Here is an 8,602-nt window from a genome sequence, read left to right on the forward strand (position 1 = left end):
AGCTCACTGCAGCCTCGACCTCTCAGGCTCAAGCGATCCTCCCACCTCAGCCTCCCTAGTAGCAGGGACTATAGGAGGATGCCACCACTGCCAGCTAATTTTTTTTATTTTTGTAGAGACAAGGTTACGCCATGTTGCCCAGGCTGGTCTCGAACTCCTGGACTCAAGTGATCCCCCCTGCCTCAGCTTCCTAAAGTGCTGGGATTACGGGTGGGAGCCACTGCACCTGGCCTTCAAAGTCTTACTGTTTTGTTTCCACTATAAATAAACCCTCCTCAGACATATGTTAGCATTTTGGGTGGCTTCACTCAGAAGGGCTCTGCATTTTTCTCTATGTGTTCACTCCTTTTACATGAGAAGCCCAAGATTTAATGAGCACCTTAGGAGGATAAGCCAGACATTGTGCAGGACAAACACTTCACACACCTCATCTACAGGACATAATCTCTACTGCCCATAATCTCTACTGCCCTTCAGTCAGCAAATATTAATTACAGAAGAGTAATAATGTTAGCAACCCAAATATGAAAACGGGCTGGGTGCAGTGGCTCACATCTGTAATCCCAGCACTTTGGGAGGGCGAGGCGGGTGGATCACTTGAGGTCAGGAGCTCGAGACCAGCCTGGCCAACATGGTGAAATACTGCCTCTACTAAAAATACAAAAATTAGCCAGTCATGGTGGCGGGCGCCTGTAGTCCCAGCTACTCAGGAGGCTGAGGCAGGAGAATCATTTGAGCCTGGGAGGCAGAAGTTTCAGTGACCCAAGATTGCACCACTGCACTCCAGCCTGGACGAAAAAGCAAGACTCCATCTACAAAAAACAAACATGAAAATGAACAAAGCAACAGAGGAGCTCTCCGTCAACTCGCGGGGTTTAACAGAGAGCCTCACAGATGATTGCAGTCCACTAAGCCAACCAAGGGTTGGTGGGAGCATGAGGGATCTCATCATTGAAAAGAATCATTGAAAGCTTAATAGAGCTAGAGTTTATGTTGAGACTTGAAGAATAGGTAGAAGTTTGCCTAGTAAATAAGGAGATGTCAGGTCGGGTGTGGTGGCTCATGCCTATAATCCCAGCACTTTGGGAGGCCGAGGCAGGCAGATTACCTGAGGTCAGGTGTTCGAGACCAGCCTGGCCAACATGATGAAACCTCGTCTCTACTACAAATACAAAAATTAGGCCGGGCACGGTGGCTCATGCCTGTAATCCCAGCACTTTGGGAGGCCGAGGTGGGCGGATCACAAGGTCAGAAGTTCAAGACCAGCCTGGCCAACATGGTGAAACCCTGTCTTTACTAAAAATACAAAAATTAGCTAGGCCTGGTGGCGCACACCTATAATCCCAGCTACTGGGGAGGCTGAGGCAGGAGAATTGCTTGAACCAGGACCCGGGAGGTGGAGGTTGCAGTGAGCCGAGATTGCGCCACTGCACTCCAGCCTGGGAGACAGAGTGAGACTCCGTCTAAAAAAAAAAAAAAGCCAGGTGTGGTGGTGCATGCCTGTAATCCCAGCTACTCGGGAGGCTGACGCAGAAGAATCATTTGAACCCAGGAGGCAGAGGTTACAGTGAGCTGAGATCACACCATTGCACTCCAGCCTGGGCAACAAGAGCAAAACTCAGTTTCAAAAAAATAAAAATAAAAAAAAGAAAGAGGAAGAGAGAGCACAGGGTATTTAGGAGGCAGAAACAGTCCAGAGTGGCTGCAACAATTGATAGGTAGGGGAGATTCTGAATGTGAAACTAGACAGATGTTCAGGAACAGGTCATGGCAGGCCAAGAGGAGGAAGCGTCTCTGCAGACAAACATGAAGTCATGAAGTAAGGCTGAAGCAAGGGCTGAGCATACGTCCTGCACAAAGGTTCACACAGGATACCTGCCAAGGAGGGAAAGGCACCTTCAAGAACACAGTCATACCCTGTAACTGAATCAACACCAGGCCCATCTCAACTTCGCACCCACACCCAAACCCAAGATAGGTTCCACGGTACTCAGGGTAGATATGCAGGTGAATGGAAGCTAAGAAATTGATTTGTACAGTTGTAAACATTTTCTGTCACTGTATTATTTCTTTGTGATCTGAGGTCTCCAATCTTTTTTTTTTTTTTTTTTTTTTGAGAGGGAGTCTTGCTCTGTCGCCCAGGCTGGAGTGCAATGGTGTGATCTCAGCTCACTGCAAGCTCCGCCTCCCGGGTTCACGCCATTCTCCTGCCTCAGCCTCCCGAGTAGCTGGGACTACAGGCACCCACCACCATGCCCGGCTAATTTTTTGTATTTTTAGTAGAGACGGGGTTTCACCATGTTAGCCAGGATGGTGAGGTCTCCAATCTTTTGCTATGATATTTTAGGTTGGGAAAGAAGAGGGAACATGTTCTGTGAACCTGAAGGAGAGACATTGTCCTAACAAAGCAAACTGGTAAATGTAGCAACATTAGGCTGGGCAAAGTGGCTCACACCTGTAATCCTAACACTTTAGGAGGCCAAGGCAGGAAGATCGCTTAAAACCAGGAGTTAAAGACCAGCCTGGGCATGTAGCATGACCCTGTCTCTATAATTTTTTTTTTCTTTAATTAACTGGGTGTGGTGGTGCACGCCTATAGTCCCAACTACTCAGGAAACTGAGGTAGGATTGTTGCTTGAGCCCGGGAGGGCAAGGCTGCAGTGAGCTGTGATCATACCACTGCACTCCAGCCTGGGTGACAGGAAAAAAAAAAAAAAAATTAAGGGGAATGGATGTGTTTGCCATCCATTTATCAAGGTCTTTGGGATGCTAATTGGCAGGATGCAGACGGCCCCCTTCTGAGCAGCGTTTCTGGGGACCTCTCAGGCCATAGTTCAGTGAGCAGTGTGCTTCTTTGCTTCTTTTCCCTCTGCCCATCTGCCATTGCCCAACCTCCCTGCCACCCCTCCCCACCTCTCACCCTTCAGAGAGCGGAAAAGTTGGTAGTTGGAATATTTTCTTCGCTGACATCCTCATCTTTTGGGGATCCTGGGGAAGCATGTGCAGAGATAAAAAGAAGAAATTAATCCGTTCTCAAGAGAGGGTCTGCCTCAGCTGGCTGACAGCTTAATCTCCCCAGGGTTCTTAAACATTCCTTTTATTTTAATGTGCTGGCTTTTTATAAAATACTGTTGAAAAGAAACAGAATTTTGGATAATTGGGCAGTAGCAACATCTTTTAAAGGAAAATGGATACAGTCTATTAATGGTATCTGTAATAAACACCTTAGGGAACAGCTCATTAATTTTTAGCAACAGGAGCCATTTAGTCCTATATCCTCTCCTTAACCAAATTCTCGCTTCTTGATTTTTTTTTCTCCCATTGATTTTGATGTAAAAAGGAAAGGGAGGACTCGCTCCTCTATGCGTGCCCATCTCTCTATAGAGCATCTTTGGGGCCCCAGGACCACCTAAATGTTGGGGGTTATGTTATCATTGGAGCCACCAAGCTCATCCCTGATGCCATCCTTATCACCACATCCCATTGCCCCCTGTCTCTTTTTTTTTTTTTTAAGATGGAGTCTCACTCCGTTGCCCAGGCTGGAGTGCAGTGGTGTGATCTTGGCTCACTGCAACCTGTGCCTCCCGAGTTCAAATGATTCTCCTGCCTCAGCCTCCCGAGTAGCTGGGATTATGGGCGCCTGCCACCACACCCAGCTAATTTTTGTATTCTTCATACAGGTGGGTTTTCACCATGTTGGCCAGGCTGGTCTCAGACTCCTGACCTCAGGTGATCCACCCGCCTTGGCCTCCCAAAGTGCTAGGCGTGAGCCACTGCACCCAGCTGCCCCAGGTCTCTTCTCAGAACATCTCTGAAGTGATTTTTCAGTGATTTTCCATGACCCACTCATCTGAACTTTAATCCTGCATTTCTCTGTGCCAGCCTACATTTGTTGTCCTCACAACATTAAAGGTTCTTGACTGCACCCGCTGTGTCCCTATTCCATCCAGCCCAATGTCTGACTCTCAGAAGGTTGTGTTAATTTTCAATTGCGCATGACAAATTATCACTGCCGGGCATGGTGGTGTGCACCTGTAGCCCCAGCTACTCAGGGTCTGAGGCCAGAGGATGCCTTGAGTCCAGGAGTTCTGGGCCTTAGTGCGCTATGCCAAGTGTCTGCATTTATCAGGTGTCTGCACTAAGTTTGGCATCAATATGGTGACCTCTCAGAAGTGAGGGACCATTAGTTTGCCTAAGAAGGGGTGAATCAGCCCCGGCCAGAAATGGAGCAGGTCAGAACTCCCATGCTGATCAGTAGTGGGAACGTGCCTGAAAATAGCCACCACACTCCAGCCTGGGTAACATAGTGAGACCCCTTCTCTAAAACAAAATAAACATAACATAGTGAGACCCCTTCTCTAAACTCATAACATAGTGAGACCCCTTCTCTAAAACAAAATAAAAATAAACAAATTACCACAAACACCGAATAGGTGTTGAAACCAGCACCTATTTTAAACTCACAGTTTTGCAGGTCAGAAGTCTGGGCAGGCCCATCTGGGTTCCCTGCTCTGGTATCACAAGGCTAAAACCAAGATGTTGGCTAGGCTGGACTCTAGGGAAGAAGCTGCTTCCAAGTTCATTCAGCTTGATGGCAAAATTTAGTTCTGTGCAGCTATGAGACTGAGGTCCCTGCTACCTTGTGGGCTGTCAGCCATGGGTCACTCTCATCTCCTAGAAGCTGCTCTTTGGTCCTTACCCATGACCTCCTCCATCTTCAAGGTGCATCAAATTCTTATGCTTTCAATCTCTCTGACCTCCCTTTTTGCCATCAACTGGATAAAACTCTCTGCTTGTAATGGATTTGTGATTAGATTAGAGCCCCCGGAAAATCCCCCTTCGATTAACTCTGAATCAACTGATTAGTGACCTTAATGACATCTGCAAAACCACATTTTGCCAGGTAATGGAGCCTAATCAGGGTATTCCTAGACCATGGGATGAGAACAGGAAATTTCATGAATGGGGTCACTTTAGGATTTTTCCTACCACAAGTGTCTCAGAATATATGCAACAGCAAGAATTATTGGGGTAGGATGATCTCCACCCAACTAATTTCTGTCTACTGTCCTTGCTATGACAAATCCTGACCTGGCCCATGACCGGCTAACAACTGTGTAGACCTAACTGGATGCCATGATCCCAACTGGGTACCTCATGTACACAGTAGAGGGAGCCGAGTGACACCAACACTCACAGCTGGTTCCCTCTGGCAAGTCCAAGGGTTATCTAATGCACTAGCCCCTCAGCCACACTCAGAGACTGCTTTCCTAAATTGGGACAGAGATCATTCTTGATCCTTTAGCTTTAAAAGACACCATTTCACATTCCCTAAACTCATCCCCTAGAGCCTAGACTCTAGACAGGTCTAGGGTCCTTTGCTTGATAGTAAATCTTTTCCATTCACCCCTCAATCCTTGGTTTCTTAGTCTTTTAATTTGTATTTTGTAGCCAGGTGCGGTGGCTCACATCTGTAATCCCAGCACTTTGGGAGGCCAAGGCTGGCAGGATCACCTGAGGTTGGGAGTTCGAGACTAGCCTGAACAACATGGAGAAACCCCATCTCTACTAAAAATATAAAATTAGCTGGGCGTGGTGGTGCACGCCTGTAATCCCAGCTACTCAGGAGGCTGAGGCAGGAGAATTGCTTGAACCCGAGAGGTGGAGGTTGCGGTGAGACGAGATCACACCACTGTACTCCAGCCTGGGCAACAACAGCGAAACTCCGACTCAAAAAAAAAAAAATTATATTTTGTTTGTTGGACCAGAGATCTCCCTGCTCTTGGATCTGGTGTCCTTACCCATTAGTGCATACCCTCCCCTGTACCCACAGCTCCCTTCCTTCTCTCTGCACCTCCCAAAAGCCTTTCTTCTTCTCTACCTACAGGTGTGAGAACCTCCACTCCCCACCCCAGATGCCCCTATTTCTGTGTCTTGCCACAGGTCTCTCTTGCTAACTCTGTATGTCAAATGCCTGGCACATGGCAGCCATCAGTTTCTATCCTCAAATTGACTAAATGATTGAATGTATGAATGAATTGTTGAGTTGAGTCATCTATTACTCTATCAGCACCACGGGACTGCCTCTCTGTTTATAGGATCATTCATTCATGTATCCCTAGGAATACAAAGATAAATGTGAATAGGATAAACATTTTTCCTAGACTGTTAAAGAATTTGTGCTCAGTATAAGATCTGGGGCATTTTATCCCTTTGGGTTAAGTTTTCTGAGCCCAAAAATGTCTTTAAAAATCAACTTCTGTGCTTACTTTGGCAGCACATATACCAACATTGGAACAATATGGAGAAGATTCACATGGCCCCTTTGTAAGGATGACATGCAAATTCATGAAGCATCCCATAGTTTAAAATAGTAAAATAAATCAACTTCTAGAAGCACAAGCTACTGTCAAATTTAATCATTAAGACTCCAGGTCTGCCAATCCAAAGAGTGATCGAATTTCTTTCTTTTGTGAAATACAGCATTCTCTTTGTTTTTCACTAAAAGAGACACTTAAATTTGCTTCCCACCAGATCTGAAGCTGGTGCCTAATGTGGCTGAAAATGTTATTGAGCCCAGTGAGGAAATCCAATGCCCTCGGGCTGCCGGGCTGAATGGCAGCCCTGTTTCCAAGGGCATCCTCCTTTGTCTGCCTGGAGTCTCAAATGACATGTTTGGACACAAAGCCTCTTAGGTAGAAATTACTACATTTGCAGACATTCCTAATTTGCAGCTAGGTTTATTATTTCAAAGTCTTTTATCACGATTAGACTTCAATGAGGTTTTACAGCTAAGCAGCAACCCTCGTTTGGAAATATGTTTTATTATGCTGTTTATTAGTTTTTCTCATTTATCTTTCTTTTTTAAGGTCTCCTCTTTGAAAGACAGCCATCTGCGTTGAAATTTTCCAGGGAGGATTTTACTCTCTTCCCATCAAGGTCATTTTGTAACCTCTCTGAGATACTTATCGTTATGAGTTTAAAACCTTTCTATGTGAAGACAGCAGAGAGGAGATTACTGACGGGGCCTAGGAAAGTCAGAATCCTTGTGGAACTGGGGGAAAGAGAGGCCATTTTCCTAACGATTATTATTCTCAGGCTGGAGATTAAGTAGCTCCTTATACAGGCTGCTTTAGGCCAAGGAACTCCGGAGCATAGGAATCATATGAGAGCAGGTGTGTCTCCCCCACTCACTAACTGCATTGATTATATTTTATAATGATTATGATTATGGTTATGATTTTTTTTTAAACTGAGTTTCGCTCTTGTTGCCCGGGCTGGAGTGCAATGGCGCAGTCTCGGCTCACTGCAACCTCCGCCCCCTGGGTTCAAGTAATTCTCCTGCCTCTGCCTCCTGAGTAGCTGGGATTACAGGCGTGCGCCACCACGCCCAGCTAAACCCCATATGGAGACGGGGTTTCTCCATGTTAGTCAGGCTGGTCTCGAACTCCCAACCTCAGGTGATCCACCTGCCTTGGCCTCCCAAAGTGCTGGGATCACAGGCACACCTGGCCAATTTTATTAGTTTCTTTTTTTCTCTCTCTATTTTCTCTTTCTCTCTTTCTCTCTTTCTTTCTTTTTCTTTTTTTCTTTTTTGTTTTGACAGAGTCTTGCTTTGTCACCCAGGCTGGAGTGCAGCGGCCCAATCTCAGCTCACTGCAAGCTCTGCCTCCTGGGTTCATGCCATTCTCCTGCCTCAGCCTCCCGAGTAGCTGGGACTACAGGCACCTGCCACCATGCCTGGCTAATTTTTTTGTATTTTTAGTAGAGACGGGGTTTCACCGTGTTAGCCAGGATGGTCTCGATCTCCTGACCTTGTGATCCGCCCACCTCGGCCTCCCAAAGTGCTGGGATTACAGGCGTGAGCCACCGCACCCGGCCTCTCTATTTTCTATATTCTTGATGCTCTGGTATCTGGGGGCTTGTTGACTTGGAAGAGATTGCCCTTCCCAGGGTTAGCCAATTTTTAGAGAGAGCAAACTCGTCCCCTGGTAGTGGGCCTTTCATATGCAAACTAACGGATCCAGATCCCATACTCCAAGCAACCTTCTTTACCTGGCTCTTACACTCCACGAGGCAAAATTCTTTTGCCCCAATCATCCCACGGCCAGATACTAGATGACTCGAGACACCCTCTAAGCCCCAGAGCCTGCAGAAATTATTCCAACTGGCCAATCCTAAACCTGCCTACTCTGTTGACCCTGCCGTGCCCAACCCCTCCTGTGAAAACCACAGTAAAGTTTCTCACCCTCGCTTTCCCCTGGCCCTTTCTGCCTCCTGACCCACCTGGTGTTACCCGATAGGATCCTGAATGCTGGGCCGAGGCTCCTGTTTCTAAGGAACTCTGAGTATAAAAGCTATCTTTTCAATGGTGGTCACCTCCTGATCTGTTGGCCTCACCACACCTGAATAATAAAACCAACATCTTAAAACACAGCTCCAATCTCACACTCCCAGAAAGTGAGAAACAGAAGAAAAACCAAAACCTGTGATTACCAATTCAATCCAGAACACTGAGAGACAGAGGAGGCTTTGACGGAGAAGGGCTGCGACCAACATCTTCTGACTGTGAACACTGTCCAAGTCAGCTTCATCAAGAGCT

General features: G+C 46.7%; 1 non-coding gene across 1 annotated transcript; it reads left to right on the plus strand.

Moving 5' to 3' along the window:
• The first annotated feature begins 6,261 nt into the window (after nt 1-6,261).
• On the plus strand, nt 6,262-6,368 carry LOC115931536 (U6 spliceosomal RNA). Its single transcript, XR_004068006.1, has one exon. It is a non-coding gene; the product is annotated as a U6 spliceosomal RNA (small nuclear RNA).
• The last annotated feature ends 2,234 nt before the right edge of the window (nt 6,369-8,602 follow it).

The sequence above is a fragment of the Gorilla gorilla genome, chromosome 17, assembly GCF_029281585.2.
Source record: "Gorilla gorilla gorilla isolate KB3781 chromosome 17, NHGRI_mGorGor1-v2.1_pri, whole genome shotgun sequence".
NCBI lineage: Eukaryota > Metazoa > Chordata > Mammalia > Primates > Hominidae > Gorilla > Gorilla gorilla.